Source organism: Alexandromys fortis, unplaced genomic scaffold, assembly GCF_014885135.2.
Source record: "Alexandromys fortis isolate MF-2015 unplaced genomic scaffold, M_Fortis_MF-2015_v1.1 scaffold_110, whole genome shotgun sequence".
NCBI classification, from domain to species: domain Eukaryota; kingdom Metazoa; phylum Chordata; class Mammalia; order Rodentia; family Cricetidae; genus Alexandromys; species Alexandromys fortis.
The window spans coordinates 5,319,287-5,337,865 of record NW_026068014.1 but is presented as its reverse complement, the minus strand read 5'-3'; the positions used below and the strand labels follow the sequence as shown (position 1 = coordinate 5,337,865).

The 18,579-nt window shown below is 40.8% G+C and overlaps 1 protein-coding gene across 2 annotated transcripts in view; it reads right to left on the bottom strand.

Annotated features, from left to right (window-relative positions):
* The window catches only part of LOC126513742 (arylamine N-acetyltransferase 3-like), an 80,888-nt gene that overhangs the window by 27,507 nt on the left and 34,802 nt on the right, over window positions 1–18,579 (bottom strand). Inside the window, exon 1 of one of the 2 annotated variants that reach the window (XM_050162263.1) lies at window positions 2,588–2,686. The exons of the other annotated variant lie outside the window; for it this stretch is intronic. The gene's annotated coding sequence lies outside the window, so the exon portion shown is untranslated. Of the gene's footprint in view, window positions 1–2,587; window positions 2,687–18,579 lie in introns of those variants that run through there. 2 annotated transcript variants of the gene reach the window in all.

The window sequence follows — 18,579 nt, the reverse complement described above, 5'->3', positions numbered from 1 at the left end:
TATATATATATATATATGGAGAGAGAGAGAGAGTTAGATTTTCCCCCAGAGAGCTTAACTCACTAGTGTGTAACACTTGGCATGTGTCTCGTTTAGGAGTGACTAACTTAAGCTACCTTCGTTGTGCTTTTGAAGAACTGCCTGAAAGAAAGTCAAGGCAAACACACTGAGGTTGCTTCCTAAGGGATATGTGCGCCCTCAGAAAGGGTACTGCTCTTTCTGCACATTGATGCCTGTCCACTGCTGACTGGCCAGTGTTTATTCAGGACCAGCTGTTTGGAGTGTCCCTCTGAGCTGCACTTTAGCCACGGATTTCTATTTTAATGTTCTCTATAAAAGCAGATTAACGTACATAATTTCAGCCTTTAGGACATTTTCATCTTGCTTGGGTAATAGTCATCTCTCTGTCTCTGATATATTTATTCACATATTATATATGTATATTATTCTGGCGGGAGTCGTGAGAGTTTCAGCAGGTGGCAACTAATGTTCAGATGTCAATCCATCAGAGGCATGGTTATCTGATGGAGGATTAATCCTGTCCAGACAAGGTCTACAGCTCCATCGACTCTGACAGCTGTTGTTCACTTTTGCTGCAGAAGTTAGATGTCTCCCCAATACCTGCACTGTAGTGTGTAATCTCATGTGATGTGTATATGTAATCTTAGGATTGCATCTCAATCTTATGGGCACACATCTATGGATGTCTAGTACATGACTTTTCATTTAGCTAGGTAGTCTTGATACATCGAATATATACTGGGACATGCTTCATACCTGGATCCATTTGTTCCACAAGGAATGTGGACTTTTCAAAGCCTGCCTTGTTCTTCTACTTACTGGATGGCTTCCCCCATGCTAGGAGACCTTCCATGAGAGAATTTACTCATGTAGCCAGAAACTTTGGCTCCCACAGCCTAATCTCTGCTTTCTATTTTGAGATACATTAGGAGCTAAACTCCCTATAAACATCTTCCATTTGGCCATTGGAACGCCCCATGGAATGTTCTGCAGTCAGGAAAGGAGTCTTTTATATTGATAACATTTGGGACTTTCAAAGATAAAGAGATGTCCAAGCTCATTTGAGATTGAGTGCCTTAATTCTCCCATAGCTGACTTGGGAAAGTGCTAACCTCAGCTGACCCTCAGCTCTCACCCTAAAGAAAAGCTATTAACCTTCTATACCTACCTGTTTTCCCTTTATATTTATCTATCACTAACCTCTAGTTAACCAAAGCACATGTAGAAATGTGGTTTTATTTATGAATCCCCTTTAGAATTTGGAATCCATTAACACAACCCTTCTGTCAGTATATGAACAAAATAAACAACAGCCAGGGCAATATTGTACCAGAGCTCAACTGTCCTAAATATAGCAAGCCATGAATATTTCAATACAGCTGAAGCACAAGCTGTTGAAATATGAAGCGGCGGCGGGGCTGCGTCCCCAACACCCCGGCCGCTTGGCTAGCTCATGCCCAAAATAACAACACACAAACTGTATTCATTTAAAAAACTGCTTGGCCCATGAACTCTAGCCCTTACAGGCTAATTCTCGCACCTGGACTAGCCCATTTCTAATGATGTGTGTAAGCACCCCAAGGTGCGCTTACCAGGAAGATTCTAGCCTCCATCCATCGTGGGAGAGTGTAGCATGGCAAGCATGGCGTCTCTGCTCCAGAGCAGAGCTGTCGAGTCTCTCCGGGAGCAGAGCAGAGTCTGACCTCACTTCCTCTTCCGCCCAGAATTCTATTCTGTTTCCTCCTCCCATCTATGCTCTAAGCTAAGCCAAGCAGTTTCTTTATTGCTCAGCCAATGAAATCAACAGATTGATATATGACACTCCCACATCAACAAGCAAACAACCTTCTGACCAATTTTATGAAGATGATAGACATCCTTAAAAAGGAAATGAAAAATCCCCTTTAAAAAAATCAAGGAAAACACAAAGAAACAATTAAAAGAAATGAATAAAATGCCTTAAGGAAATCCAGAAAAACACAAACAATAAGAGGAAATAAATAAATCCCTTAAAGAAAGACAAGAAAAAACAAACAAACAAACAGGTGAAACAAATAAATAAAAATGTTTAAGACCTAAAAGTGGAAACAGAATCAATAAAGAGAACACAAACTGAGGGAATCCTGGAGATAGAAAATCTAGGTAAGCAAACAGGAATTAACAGATGAAAACATCACCAACAGAATACAAGAGATGGAAGAGAGAATCTCAAGTGTAGAAGAAGTGATAGAAGAAATTGGTATACTGGTCAAAAAAATATTAAATTTAAAAAATTTCGGACACAAAATATACAAGAAAGCTGGCACTTTATGAAAAGACTAAACCTCAGAATAATAGGAATAGAAGAAAGTATTTTTTAACAAAATCATAGAATAAAAATTTTCTAACCTTAGTAAACTTACAGAACAACAAACTTACAGAACAAGTATATTTGAGCAGAAAAGAAATTTCCCCCACCTCATAATAATCAAACCACTAAATATACTGAACAAATCATTATATTAAAAACAGCAAAGGAAAGGGGCTGAGTAACAAATGAAGGCAGACATATTGGAATTACACTCACCCAACTTCTCCATGGAGACTTTAAAAGTCAGAAGGATGTGGACTCTAAGGGACCACAGATGTCAGCCCAGACTATTATACCAGAAGAACTTTTGATCACTATAGATGGAGAAAACAAAATATTTCATGACAAAGTTAATTTTAAACAATTTTTATTGAAAAATCCAAGAAACCCAACAGAAGGTACTAGAAGGAAAACTCTAACTCAAGGAGATTAACTGCAACCTTGAGAGCCCAGGAAATAAATAATCTCATGCAAACAATGCCTAATACACACACACACACTGAAATTAACAATCGTTGGTAATTAATATCTATCAACACCAATGGACTCATCTGCAATAAAAATGCTAACTGAATGGATGCAAAACCAATATTCATCCTTCTGCTGCTTACAAGAAACACACCTCAGCATAGAATGTCTAATAAGATAGACATTATTTCAGAGTAAAGATTCTCAAAAAGATTTCCAAGCAAAGGGACTCAAGAAGCAAGCTTTTGTAGTTATTCTAATATCTAACAAAATAGACTTCCAACCAAAATTAATCAAAAGAGATGGGGAAGGACACTTTATACTCATCAAAGGAAAAATCTACCAAGATAACAGCTCAATTTTTAACACCTATGCTCCAAACACAAGGGCACCCACATTTGTAAAAGAAGCATTCCTAAAGCTTAAATTACGCATCAAACCTTACATATTAATAGTGGGAGACTTCAATAGCCCACTCTTGCCATGGATAAGTCATTCAGACAAAAATGGAACAGAAGAGTGGAGCTAACAGATGTTATGAACCAAATGGATCTAACAGACATCTCCAGAACATTCCACTCAGACACAAAAGAATACACCTTCGTCTCAGCACCTCCTGAAAGTTACTCCCAAAATGACCACATACTTACTCACACAGTAAATCTCAACAAACACTAGAAAAATGAAATAAGCCCCTGTACCTATTAGGCCACCACAGATTTAAGTTTAATTTCAACATCAACAGAAACATCAAGAAGCCTCCAAACTGTTGGAAACTGAAGAGGTCTCTAGGGAATGACTACTGGGTCAAGGCATAAATAAGGAAAGAAATTAAAAACTTCCTAGAATTCAATGAAAATGAATGCATAACATACCCAACCTTATGGGACACAATTAAAGCAGTGTTAAGAGAAAATTTCATAGCACTAAGGGCCTTAAAAAATAAACTGTAGAGATCTCCTTTTAGCAACTTAATATTATAACTTAAAGCTCTAAAACAAAACAAAACAAAAAAAACAGACACATCTAAGAGGAGAAATGCTAAGGAGTGATCAAGTTAAGGGGAAATGAATAAAATAGCAGCAAAGAGAACAATACAAAGAATCAATGAAACAAAGTGTTGGTTCCTTGAAAATCTAAGCTAGATAGGCAACCTTATACAAGTTAGCTAAAAGGTAGAGAGAGAATATCCAAATTAACAAGATCAGAAATGAAAAGGGAACCATAACAACAGACAGCAAGGAAATATAAAAGATCATTAGGTCAGACTTCAAAAACTTGTACTTCATAAAGTGAAAAACTAAAAGAAATAGACAATTTTCTTGATAGATCCTACTTACTAAAGTTCGATCAATATAAGATAGACTATTCAAATTGACCTGTAACCCCTAGTGAAATAAAAATAGTCATTAACACTCTCCCAACCAATGAAAGGTCCAGGGCCAAAGATTTTTACCTTAGAATTCTACCAGACTTTCAAAGAAGAGATAATACCAATATTCTTCAAATTATTTTACAAAACACAAAAAGAAGAAACATTGAAAATTCATTTTATGAGGTCACAGTCAATCTGATACCCAAAACACACAAAGATTCAACAAAGAAAAAGAATTACAGATCAATTTCCCTCATGAACATTAACACAAAAGTACTTAATAAATTACTTGCAAACTGAATCCAAGAACATAACAATACACCATGGTCAAGTGGCTTTATTCCAGAGATGCAGGGATGGTTCAACTACAAAAAAAAAAAAAAAAATCCATCAATGACAAAATCCAGCACCTCTTCATGATAAAAGCCTTGGAGAGTTCAGGGGTACAAGAGACATTCCTAAGCATAATAAAGGTAATTTAAGCAAGCCTATAGCCAACATCAAATTAAATGGAAAGAAACTCAAAGCAACACCAAAAAAATTGGGAAACAGACAAGGCTCCCTACTCTCTCCATATTTATTTAATATAGTACTTAAAGTTCTAGCTAGAACAATAAGCCAAATAAAGGAGATCAATGGGATACAAATTGGTAAAGAAGATGTCAAAGTATCTCTATTCTCAGATGAGAGGATGGTATGCCTAAGTGACCCCAAACTACCAGGAAATTTTTACAGAGGATAAACACCTTCAGCAAAGTGCTGGATACAAGAGTAAAAAAAAAACCAACAACAACAAAGCAGTATCCCTCCTATATACAAATGACAAATGGTCTGAGAAAGAAATCATGGAAACAACGCCCTTTAAAAAATAGCAAGTAATAATAAATTATCTTGGGGTAACACTAACCAAGCAAGTGAAAGACCTGAAGACCAAAAACTTCAAGTCTGTGAAGAAAGAAATTGAGAAATATATCAGAAGATGGAAAGATCTCCCTTGCTTGGGTCAGTAGGATTAATGTAAAAATTGTCACCTTTCCAAAAATAATCTACAGATTCAATGCAATCCCCACCAAAATTCCAACAAAATTCTTTACAGACCTAGAAAAAAACAATACTAAATTTCATATTGAAAAACAAACACACAAACAACTCAGGATAGCTGAAACAATCCTGTAGAATAAAAACCTTCTGGAGGATTCACCATCCCTTACTTAAAGCTGTACTACAGAGTTACAGTAATAAAAACAGCATGGTTGTGGCATAAAACCAGACAGGTGAATCAGTAGAATTGAATCAAGAACCAGACATAAATCCACACACCCATGGACACCTTATTTTTGATAAAGAAGCCAGAAATTTGCAATGGAATAAAGGAAGCATCTTCAACATATAGTTCTGTGGTAACTGTATGTCAGCCTGTAGGAGAATGTAAAAAGATCCACATGTATCATTGTGTACAAAACTCAAGTACAAGACATCAAAGACCTCAATATAAAACCAGATACACTGAACCTGATTGAAAAGAAACTGGGGAATAGCCTTGAACACATTGGTACAGGAGACAACTTCCTGAACAGAACCCAGCAAAGGAACTAAAAATGACAATTAATAAATAGAACCTCATGAAACTGAAAAGTTTCTGTAGGGCAAAGGATACTGTCAATAGGATAACACAGCAGCCTATAGAATGTCAAAAGATCTTCTTTCACAAACTACAGATCTGACAGAGAACTAATATCTAAAATTTATAAAGAACTTAAGAAACAAGATATCAACAAACCAAATAAGCTAATTAAAAATGGAATACAAATCTAAACAAAATTTTCAACTTAAGAATCTCAAATGGCCAAGAAACACTTAAACAAATGTACAACATCCTTAGCTATCAGTGAAATGCACATCAAAACAACTCTGAGAAACCACTTACACCTGTCAGAATACCTAAGACCAAAACCACATATGGCAGCTCATGCTGGTGAGGATGTGGAGTAAGGGGAGCACTCCTCCATTGCTGGTGGGAGTGAGAACTTGTACAGCCATTTTGGAAATCAATATGGCAATTTTTCAAAAAGTGGGGAATCGTTCTACCTCATGACCCAGCTATACCACTTTTGGACATATACCCAACAGTTGCTCAGTCATACCACAAGGACACTTGCTCAACTATTTTCATAGTAACTTCATTCATAATAGCCAGGAACTGGAAACTGTGGTGATATTTTGTTTGTGATCTAACAAATAAAGCTTGCCGGAAAATCAGCGTGTGGAGCTAGCCACTAGGTAGCCATAGAGGCCAGGTAGTGGTGCTGCACACACTTTTAGTGCCAGCACCTTTAAATCCAGAGGCAGAGGCAAATGGATCTCTGTGAGTTCCAGGCCACCTTGGGCTACAAGATATTGATCCAGTCTAAAAGGGACACAGAACCAATGATAACTCACACCTTTAGCCCCAGTACTTGGGAGTCACACATCTTTAATACCAGTACTAGAAAGGTGGAGACAGGAAGGGATATGACTGGGCAGAGAGAGGAATATAATATAAGGTGGGAAGAGACAGGAGCTCATGACATTTAGTCTAAGGATTTGTGGAGAGAGGATCTTACCCACTTTGGTCTGAAGATTTGGTAGAAGTGTAAAGTCTCTTGTGGCTGGTTCCTTTGCTTCTCTGATCTTTTAGCATTTACCCCGATATCTGACTCCAGGTTTTTACTATTAAGACCAATTAGAATTCAAGCTATAGGAACCCACCTATATGTCCCAGAATTGAAGAACAGATAAAGAAAATTAGGCACATTTACAAAACAGAATTATTCAACTATTAAAAAAATTACATCATGAAATTTTCAGGCAAATGCACGGGAATAGAAAAACATCATCCTGCATTGAGGTAAACCAGATCCAGAAATTCAAACATAAATTATAAGTGGATATAAGCTGTAATATAAGGCATAATCATGCTACAATCCATACACCCAGAGAGACTAAGTAATAAGGAAGGCTCAAGTGAGGCCATATACCTCTCCCTGGGAAGCATAAATAGAATAGATTTCTAAAGTAGACTGGGACAGGTGGGGATGGGAACAAAAGGGATCTGGTTGGGGCTATGAAGCCATCGAAAGCTGGGAGAGATGCCTGGAATTGGGACTGTTAGGAGCTAGGTAGAAGCCTAGTGCAATGGAAATCTCCTGGAATCTAAGAGGGTGATTCTAGTGAAGACCCCTAGTAATGGAGGATACAGAGCCTGAACTGGTTATTTCCTATGGAGGGACTGAGATACCAACCCAGCCACAAAACCTTCTACCTGCAATTTATCCTGCCTGCAAGTTGTGCTGGGATAAAGGTGGTTCAGAATTTGTGGGAGTGGCCAACCAATGATTAGTCCATCTTTAGACCCACAGCATGAGAGGGATCCCATGCCTGCCATTGCCTGGGTGACCAGGAACCAGATGTGGAATATCCCAGAGACCTAGGATAGATCCAAACATGACAGGCAAAAAAAAAAAAAAAATGTTGGTTTGATTTGCATTTCCCTGATCGCTAAGGAGGTTGAGCATGACCTTAAGTGTCTTTTGGCCATTTGAACTTCTTCTGTTGGGAATTCTCTGTTCAGTTCAGTGCCCCATTTTTAATTGGGTTAATTAGAGGGGTGCATCCACCCACAGAGATGGTGGGGCTGATCTAATGGGAGATCACCAAGACCAGCTGGACTGGGTCTGAATGAGCATGTGATCGGACCGGACTCTGAATGTGGCTGACAATGAGGGCAGACTGAGAAGCCAATGATAATGACACCGGATTTTGATTCTACTGCATGTACTGGCTTTTTGGGAGCCTAGTCTGTTTGGATGCACATCTTCCTAGACCTGGATGGGGGGACTTGGACTTCCACAGGGCAGGGAACCCTAACTGCTCTTAGGACTGGAAAGGAGGGGGAGTAGGGGGAATTGGGAGGAATATGGGAGGATGGGAGGACGTGGAAATTTTTAATAAATAAATATTTTGTTTTTAAAAAAGTCAGTGAAAAGATTCATGGTTCCTAATGATATTCTATTACCCTCTTAGACAGGAGTCTAGCATAATCGTCACCAGAGAGGCTTCATTCAGCAACTGACGGGAGCAGATGCAGAGACCCACAGCCAAACACTAGGCAGAAGCCAGGAAACTCCACAGAAGAGAGAGGAGGGAGGATTAAAGGAGCTAGAGGAATTGAAGACACCACAAGAACATGCCCCACAGAATCAACTAGCCAGGGGTCATAGGGGCTCACAGAGACTGAAGCAACAATGACACAGCCTGTATGGACCTGACCTAGGTCCTCTAAATATATGTTATGGTTGTGTAGCTTAGTGTTTTTGTGGAACTCCCAGCTGTGGGGCGGGGGCTATCTCTGACTCCTTTACCTTTTTTTTGGAACCCTTTTCTCCTCATCATCCAGCCTTGATATGAGGGGTGTGCCTAGTCTTATTGTATTTTGCTAAGGCATGTTTTTGCTATATCCCTGATGGCCTGCCCTTTTCTGAAGGGAAAGGAGGAGAAGTGGATGAGGGGGAGGAGGGTGGGTGAGAAGGGACTGAGAGGAGAGGAGAGACAGGAAGCTACTGGTTGGGATGTAAGATATAAGAGAAGAATAAGAAAAATAGAAAAAAGGAAAAAATATGAAGAAAGAAAGAAAAGATGAAAAAAGAAAAAATATGAAAGAGCAATTGAGGGATATAGGGGTTAGAGGAAAGAAACCAAAGGAGGGATTGATTTAATTCATGTTATCTCAAAAAAATAAAAATAAAAGAAAGAATCAAAAAAAATACCCAGGACAGAAATCCATTTTAGCATTTCCATAAGCATAGCTGCCCACACATACACTTAACAATTCCTCATGGCAAGTCTGTCAAGCCGACTCTATCACTGACGCCCATTTTCCAGATGAATATGGAGTTTAGAGGACCTGAGAGACTTGCACAAGCTCTTGTAGCTGGATAGAATTGCTGTGGCTGTTACTGTCACTACACAGTGTGAGACAAGCCTGTCCGATTCACTGGTGAACAGCTAAGTATTTAAACCAGTGGTGGCAAAGCCTGCACCACTCAAACATTTTGACCAAGTGAAACTGAAGTTCAGGAAGTACAATTTACCCAATTCCCTTCTAAGGCAGGAAGAAACTACCATGTAAAGTGCGGTGCAAGCCAATCAGGGAACTTCCTCTGCATCCAGGAGGCAGGGCGAGGGCTGCGCTGGCTCTTCAGTCTGAAGCAGAGCTCTATCTGTGGGGTCACCTTTCCATGGACTCTAATTAGAAGCAGTCCTCAGCTTTCTGCAGAAGGGAGCTGCCGAGCCTCATGTTGCCCCGTAGATTTCTCCTCATATTTTTCACCGGAAAGATGACTTTACACGACCTGATAGTTCTCATGTGACAGGCTGTAGAGATGTGTGTTTTGTATGTCACTGAGTTGGAGCTTGACGTCATACTTCATGTGTCTGTCTGGACAGATCCAGCCTTTTAGAGGAGGCACACGAAGAGGATGGAGACTGTGGAGCACACGCCCAGCTTATGGCGACTCTATAACTGGGTGCTTATTACTAATCTCCCTTTTCATTGTTTTCTTTGTCACCAGACTCAGGTTTGGAAGACTGACAAGAAGATTATCTAGCCAGAGAGATAGATGGATGCTGAGAAAAAGAGATTGAGCTTGACTGAGGATGAGAGAGATGAGGAAGAAGGAGACAAACATCTCAGTCCCCCTTTCCATTTCTCTTGGGAAGTGGGGGGCTATAGCATGAAGATAGGCTACATAAGGGAAGCAGCATTTCCCTAGGAACCTGAGTGTGAGAATGTGGTCCTCTCTACCCCAGGAATCCTATACTTGTTTTTAACAGAGCGTTCTCCCTTCTAGCCAGGCTTGTGGGGCTACTGGCTCCCAGAATCAAGAATCAGTTCTAATAATAATAACAACAACAACAACAATTTTTTTAAAAGCTCATTGGATTGTAGGATGACAGCCAGGCTCTGAGTATGAGAAAAGGAGAATAAACCCGGATGGAGTCACAGTACACACTGAACTTTCCCCCATCCTCATTCTGTTTGCCTCTCCACCTAAGGCAATTTGTAATGATTGAAACGGGTGCATAGATGTGGGAGGAACGTGCTGGACCATTCTGCTCAGTTTGCAGCTTTGGTTAACTTTAGTGATGTTGCTCTTGACGTTCCACAGATGTTTCCCTCTACACTCAGTTTTAAAGCTTGTCTTCGTGATGCAGCTGATGGCTTGTGTTAACTCTCTGGCACCCACATCTAGTACATCTCTCTGCTGTGTAACCTGGGACTCTCTATGGCAGTGGTTCTCAACCCTCCTAATGCTGCAGCCCTTTAATACAGTTCCTCATGTTGTGGTGACCCCCAACCATCAAATTATTTTTGTTGCTACTTCATAACTGTAATTGTGCTACTCTTATGGATCACAGTGTAAATAATTTTGGAGAGAGACATTTGCCAATTGGGTCATAACCTATAGGTTGAGAACCACTGCTCTAGGTGAAGGTCCGTATTGCCACATGATTGATCAGCCTGGATAAGCCTCAAGATTCTGCTTTCTGGGACAGTACTGCAACCATTGATGAGATGTTTTACCTGCTCTATTTGGGCAGCTCAAGACAAAGCCCATCATTGTCTGTCAGCATTGTTCAGACTTATTTTGCTTCTTTTGTTCACAGGTAACCTGCCAATCATGCACCCTTTGTATATCCTGAAACTATCTTTAATCCTTTAGTTTTATTTTCTACTCAGATCAGGTGTTATACATAGTTACTTCTCCATAGGAGCCCTACACACACACACCAGTGCTCCCAAACGTTATGTAAATACACCAGTACCCACACTGGCAGCATTCCCCATTCTCTGAGGAGTATTTCATTATTCTAGCATCTGCTTTTATTTTTCCTGTATGCTGTTCAGCGGTTGGGGAGCAGTGCCAGCCAACCACAAGCCCACATTTTAGCCTGTAGCTTGGATACTGCCCCCCACAAAGAGAAAGTCTGGGTTATAGGTAAGCAGAGACTCAGTTTGTGGAGCAGAAGCCATGCTGTTAGGTCGTAGGCATTTCATATGTTATCAAAATCCAGTCAAGGGTGAAACAGGAAACTGAGAGTGGAACTAGAATTTTAGGCTCGGGGAAATAAAACGCGATGGAGAAAGTTGCCATGCGCTGCTTATCTGTTACCCAAAGCACCGCCTGGCATCATTCATTCATCCATAGAGCACATGACAGCGTTTCCCTCTCCTGAGGAATCAAGGCACAGACTTTCCCCATAAGACCTGGTAGCCCCAGTATTTGGCTTGAGACACGCACAAAAACATCTCATTTCCCTCTTCTGACACAATATCGAAATAACTCAGAGGATTTAAAAGAAGGAAAATGAGGATGAGGGAAGTTTTAAATCTGTGGTTTTACAAGCATAGGTAAAATGACAAAAGGACACACCAAATGCAAAAGGCATCCTAAGCCCTCTCCGTAGGAGGCCTAGAAGCAAAGAGGCAAGAGGCGCTGTAGCTGACTTTAAAGGTTTAAAGGTTTTGAAACTTAAGCTTCTAGAGAAGGCGGGTTGCCCCAGGCCCCCTCAGGTAGAGGATAGAGTGGACAACACGCAGATGTGGTCTTGTCACACACACATGGCTTCACTGGTAAAAGATCCCCATGACTGCCTGTACTTTGTCCAAACATCAGCCCCCTGCCTCCCCTACTCTTCCTTCTGGGAAAATTCCAGCTAAGAGACAGAGAGGCAGTGACTTAGTGCCCTGCCCAGGGGAACAGAAAGCAGAATCAAGGTCAGCAGGAGGCAAGTAAGACCAGAAGCATGGTACAGTGGTTGTTGTTGAGTTATTGAATCGTTAGGACACCGACTCTGATTTGGAAAGGAGGTGAAGAGGAGATTAAAGACACCTGTGGCATGTCTGCCTGTGGGTGACTGTGGGAAGATGTTGCCCTTGGGACAGGTCCATGAAGAGGAGAAGCCAGTTTGGGCGAGCTAATGAAGTGCTGGCTTTTAGACATGATATGACTGGATATTCATGTTTATGTGTGTGACTGACATTTGTAAGTTATAGGTCACAAGGTAGGAGTAAGATTAATGCTTGGGACATGCATTTGAGTTTACTTCACCCTAAGCCTTTATTTGTGGCAGACAGTGACCTGGTGAAATCCCAGGTCAAGAGGTGAGAAAAAGGATTTCCATAAACAGCCATCTGATGTGGTTTCTGGGTGCTTGACCTAAGAGCCTGAAACTGAGGTCACAACAGATCTGTTGGTGTTGCTGTGGACATTAGAATGAACAAATTCATTTTCCTTGGTCTACAATGATATTAAAAGGAATAATAACATCTGCAGCATCAGCAGACTCTACATTTTTACTTTGCTAAGTTAGATGCTGTTTCTCAAGACAATGGGTACAGTAGTAATTACAGTGTCCAGTGATATTTTCAGAGATAACATTCTACCCTAACACATAATGAAGGAAAACCCATATAATCTTTGAAATTTGGATTCTGTAAAATCTCTGATGAACCTTTTCCAAAACACTACTAACTTAGAAGAAAAGCAAACTAGTGCACATAAAGAAACAAAGTAGCCTCTTCCTCCAGGCAGGCGTGACTTCACATGTGTCTATGGTCATCTGCAGAGCTCTGAGAAGTAGAAAAATGTGCAGTCGAGGAAGTCTTCCCTCTTCCTCCTCCCCATCACCCGTTCTCTAACAGTCAACTCAGAGCTCAGGGCATGCCCTCCTTTCCAGAAGTTTCCAAATATTGACAATATTGACCTTTGAGGCTGTATTAAACGTTGTGAGAGGCCAACTTATATATCAAGGGCCAATTTGTACTATCCCCAACCCCTGTCTTCCAAGTGCTGGTAACACTGTCTTTTATCCCTGCACTGTATCAACTCAAAGCATCTGTATACACTGTCAAATGTACCACCAGAGACTATTTTACCCCATTAAGGAATGGCTGCCTTACTGATGAATACCCCTGGGTGTTGACAGAGATTTCTGACAGAGGTTTCTGTCCCACCTGGTCCTTCAGTCATTCAGTCCCAAAGAAACACACAGAGGTCTACATTGCTTATAAAACTGATTGGCCCATTAGCTCAGGCTTCTTATTAACTCTTATAACTTATATTAGCCCATTATTCTTATCTATGTTAGCCACGTGGTTTGGTACCTTATTCAGCGAGTCAGTCACATCTTGCTTCCTCTGCATCTGGATCACGACCGCAGACCGAAAGTTCCCTCTTTCCAGAATTCTCATTTCCCCACCTCTACTTCCTACCTGGTCACCCCATCTCTACTTCCTGCCTGGCTACTGCCCAATCAGCATTTTATTAGAAATAATACAAGTGATAGGATAAAAGACCATTGTCCTCCAGCACTTTTGGATTACTTCCAATCTCTGTGCAGGATGGAGCAGAGGGGAACCACATGGCCAAAGCACTGACGCCTCCAGGAGTGTTTGTATAGGAATACAGTGGGGAAGGTAAAGCAGAAAGAGCCATGGTGGTTGCAGAGAACTAGGGGACACTACCCATCTTGCTCTGTGTGTGGGGAGACATTGACACAAATACGATGCCTTGCCATCATCATACAGAGGTGTGGCTCAAAACCACTCAACCCTTCTTGAGATGCATATGCATTTGTAGACAATTTTGTACTGAGTGGGGACATAATAACTACCTTTGTACGGCCTTAGCTCCCCCTGCGTGGGCCTGGTGAGGACTTCTTGGCATACTTACTTGTCTCTTCTCACTGTTACATGGGGAACACACCTCATGAAGGAAGAACTCTGGGTGGTGAACTCGGCAAATTCTTGGAGGATATCTGAAGCTAAGAGTTGAGGATGAGATTTATTTTTCTCCTTTGTGCTAAGTAACACAGGGAGGACAGAGATAAGTTGAAGAAGTGACTGTGAGGTTAAAAGGAAACAGAATGGGAAGATTTGGAAATTCTTTACCTATTCACACTGAAAACAATGAGGAAATGTGATCTGAAGAGAACACAAAGGATGTGGCCAGACAACCATGATTTAACGAAATGATGACTTGACTTCCAGATACAAACGAATATCTCAGCACCACTTTCTTAGCATCAGTGGTCCCAATGATTGCCTCTGGAGAGGCAAGAGTGAGGCCATTGTTCTGCTGACCTACAGGTTAGTGGTGTGACCATTATTGATGCTAGAGAACAGAGAATAGATAAAAAAAAAAAGAGAGACATCATTTTTGAAGCCTAAAATCCAGTGAGTTTGTATAAGGTGTCTTTGTTATTTCTTATTATCCTTTTTTAAAATGGGAGTGTCTCCATTTCCCCCCTCTGCATAGCAAGCAGGCAATCTGTCTGATTTCACAGGTTTACAACTGAGGTAGAATTCTGTGTCAGGTGGAATCATACCTCAATGCTACCACATTTTAGATGATAGTCATATGATATGTTGAACTTAGCTTTGATTTTGGCATGTGTTGAGAATTCTGTGAATGTTAGAATATAGTAAGTAGATTTTATAAACAAAGAAGGTCATTAATTTGGGGACACCAGAGGTCAAAATACTATGTGTGGAGTTATGACCATGCTCAAATATATGTGTGTAATCTAATCCAGCCCACCTCAGAACCCAATGTTCATTGAGTTAGGTCTTTAAAAAGAAAACTAAGGCAGAAGAAGGCAACATGCTGGACTGTAGTCCAATGCCACTTGTGTCCTTAGAAGAAGGGATTAGGGTGCAGAGTACATCTAGGTTGGAAGGATGATGTGAGGGCAGTAAGGTATAGCATAGTAAAAGCCAAGGAAGGAAAACTCAGGAGATCAAGCCTGCCAATGCCCAGGTCTGGACTTCTATCATCTAGAAAAATGTCAATATTTTAACTGTCAAATGTATGTGTACTATTTAACCCACCAAAGTAAATACAAGGACATTGTCTTAGGGTTCTTATTGTTGTAAAGAGACACCATGACCACAGACCACAGCAACTCTTATAGGGAAAATATTCAATTGGGGTGGCTTGCTTACAGTTCAGAGGTTTAGTCCATTATCATCATGGTGGGAGATGGTTACATGGAGGCAGACATGGTGCTGGAAAGGTAGTTGAGAGTTCTCCATCTTGTCCCGGCAACAGGAAGTGGTCTGAGACACTGAGCATGGCCTGAGCATACATGAGACCTCAAAGCCCATCCCCACAGTGACATACTTCCTCCAACAAAACCACATCTGCTCCAACAAGACCACACCTCTCATTAATGCTACTCACTTTAGGGGTCATTTTTTCTTTCAAACCACCACATTGTACCCCCTGACCCCCAGTAACTTGTAGCTATATTATAATGCAAAAAAGAAAATGCATTCAGTCCAACTTCAAAAGTCCCCATAGTCTAAAATAGTCTCAAACTTAGTTAAAAGTCTAAATTTCAAAATCTCTTCTGAGATTCCATCTCTTAACTGTAATTCCCCTTTAAGATCAAAATGAAAAAAACAGATCACATTCTTCCACAATATAACAGCATAGAATAAATATTACTATTCCAAAATGTAGGGAAGGGAGCATAGTGAGGAAATACTGGACTAAAGCAAGACTGAAAAGCAGCTGGGCAAACTCCATGTCTGATATCAAAGTGCTCCTCAGATCTCCAACTCCTTTCATCTTTGTTGACTACAACACACTTCTATCTCTTGGGTTGGTTCTACTCCCTGTTAGCAGCTTTCCTTGCCAGGTATTTCACAACTCTGGTATCTCCAACATCTTGGAGTTTCCAAGGTAATCCAGGGTTCAACTTCACAGCGTCATGCAATGTCCTCTTTAGGCCTCTATTTAGGGACACCCCAGACACAAGCCTGCCCTCAGTGGCTTTCCTTAGTTGCTTCTTGACTCTAAAGCCAGAACCACACGGCTAAAGTTGCCAAGTTCTGCTGCTTCCTGAGGCTATAATATGACTTCTTTGTTCAACTGCATCTTCACCATCTTTCTGGGTTCTACGGTTTCTTTCACTGCCCAAGCTTGGCTGCTCTAGAACTTGCTCTGTAGACCAGATTGACCTCAGCCTCTGCTTCTAGGGTGCTGGGATTAAAGGTGTGCACTACCACAGGCATTTTCTTTAATTCCTTTAAGCTTCTCTTTAGTTCCTCTTCACAGATTGGGCATTTAGCTGGGTGGGATCTTGCCCTGAGGTCGCCACTCCCTTAATTCCATTTCTTAGTATGTTTATCTTCTTGAAGGTAGGATTTAGCTCCATTCCACTTTCTGGTGCTCCTTTTTTTCCTCAAATATTTTTCTTTGCTCAGTTTGCTCCTTTTCATTATAAATCTTCATTAGAGTTACCACTTTAAACCATACAGCAGTCTATACTAGGCTGCTTTGAGATTTCCTGTCAATGGAATTAATCCCAGGTTTGTCACTTTAACCTCAGGCAAACTTTTCAGAAAAACAAAAACGAGCTATATTCTTCACCACAATAACACAAGAACAATCTCTAGGCAACGTACTAGCATTATTGTCCTCTGAAACATCTTGAGCCAGCCTCCCATTGTTCAAATAATGCTTAGCACCACTACCTTTTATGCTCCTACTAGTAGGGCCCATTAAACAGCACTTAAAGCATTCCACTGCTTTCCTAATCCACAATCTCAAGGTCCATATTCCTTCAAACGAAAGCATAGTCAGGCCTATTACAACAATACTCCAGGTCCTGGTACCAACTTATGTCTTAGTTGAGTTTCTATTGCTGTGAAGAAACGTGATGACCATGGCGACTCTTATAAGGAAGACATTAGATTGAGGGTCTCACTTACAGTTCAGAGATTCAGTCCATTGTCATCATGGTGGGAGATGGCTTTGGGCAGGCAGACAATGTGCTGGAGAGGTAGCTGAGAGTTTTACATCTTGCTTAGGCAACAGGAAGTGATCTCAGACAGTGGACATGACTTGAGTGGATATGAGACCTCAAAGTCCACCTCCATAGTAACATACTTTCTCCAACAAGACCACAAATACACCATCAAGGCCACACCTTCCATTAATGCCACTCCCTTTGGGGGCCATTTTCTTTCAAACCACCACACACATATAATAGCAAGCTACCATTTTAAATAGCCACCAGATCTGATTTATCAGAACAATGTACAGTTCATTCTGAATATTGGACCTCACATGATCATCTGGGTCCTAAGATACTGTTTAATATCCAACTTTTCATAATATCAGCCCATTAGCATAGTATCCTGAAATCTCGGCATACAGAGAAGTTGGGTACAAAAGAAAGAACAAAGGCAGAGTTTGCTTTGGAAATGGCAGCTGTTCCTTCCATCAGTAAACATGCCAGCACCTTGATATCGATGCTGTCAGACATCTGCTCACTCCATCCTTATCAATAGCTTATGGTCTAATTTAAAAAGATTTAAATGAGTCCCAGCTCTAAACCCCAATTAATGAAAATACATCATTTTAAAGTCTTTTCTCTAAGGAAAGACAAAATCCAAGGATTGGAAAGCAAGCAATGAGCTTAGCCACTGTTCAAACAAGGATTCATGTGGATGAAGACCTTACCAGTAGCTTCCCAGAGGGAAAGTTCTAGGAGCTGATGTTGCGGGAAGGGGCATGTGGCCTTGTTTGGGAACCAAGTTTTGACCCTTTCTGGCTGACTAAGATCAAAGCATTTTTGAGTCTTCACTTTGTAAGTTACAGCAAGCTCTCCGATTATTGGCCTATAAAAAAACTAGTCTGTTTGGGTGCTACCTAGCAGGGGGATTGGAGGGTTTTAGGTTTGGGTAGAATTTGCAGCTATTTATCAGTGTTGGTTGATTAGAATCAGCTCCTGGCACACAAAAGTATGTACATATATCTATGTAAGGAAGATGTATTTATTTTTATGTCTTTCAACTAAGCACACGTTAGATACTTGATTAGCACTCAGTAAATGCCAGTCAACAGAACGTATTCACAGAGGAGTGAGAGACTTCATAAAGCAAGCAAGCTAGTCCATAGCACACCTAGACCGATCTGCAATCACCACACATAATAAGTGCAATTAAAGAAACAACTCAAGAAGGAACTGCTGTTTCTGCCTGGGAGACCTGGAAAGAGTTTCCACAGAAAAATCTACATTTTTGTATAAATATGAAAAAGACTTTGAATTTGTTTGTGTTTTTCTGTGCCTGCGCTATCTTTCCTGTGACCTTAGAGACACAAATTAGAATCTAGGTTGAGGAGTGAGTTGGGAGGCATAGAGATGGATGGAGGGGTTGCGGGATGGAGGTGGCATTCTGGGAGGTTATAAGCCAGGACACAAACGTGGATCAGGGCCAGACTTGATTTCAGTCAGACAGCTCGGACCCTAGTAA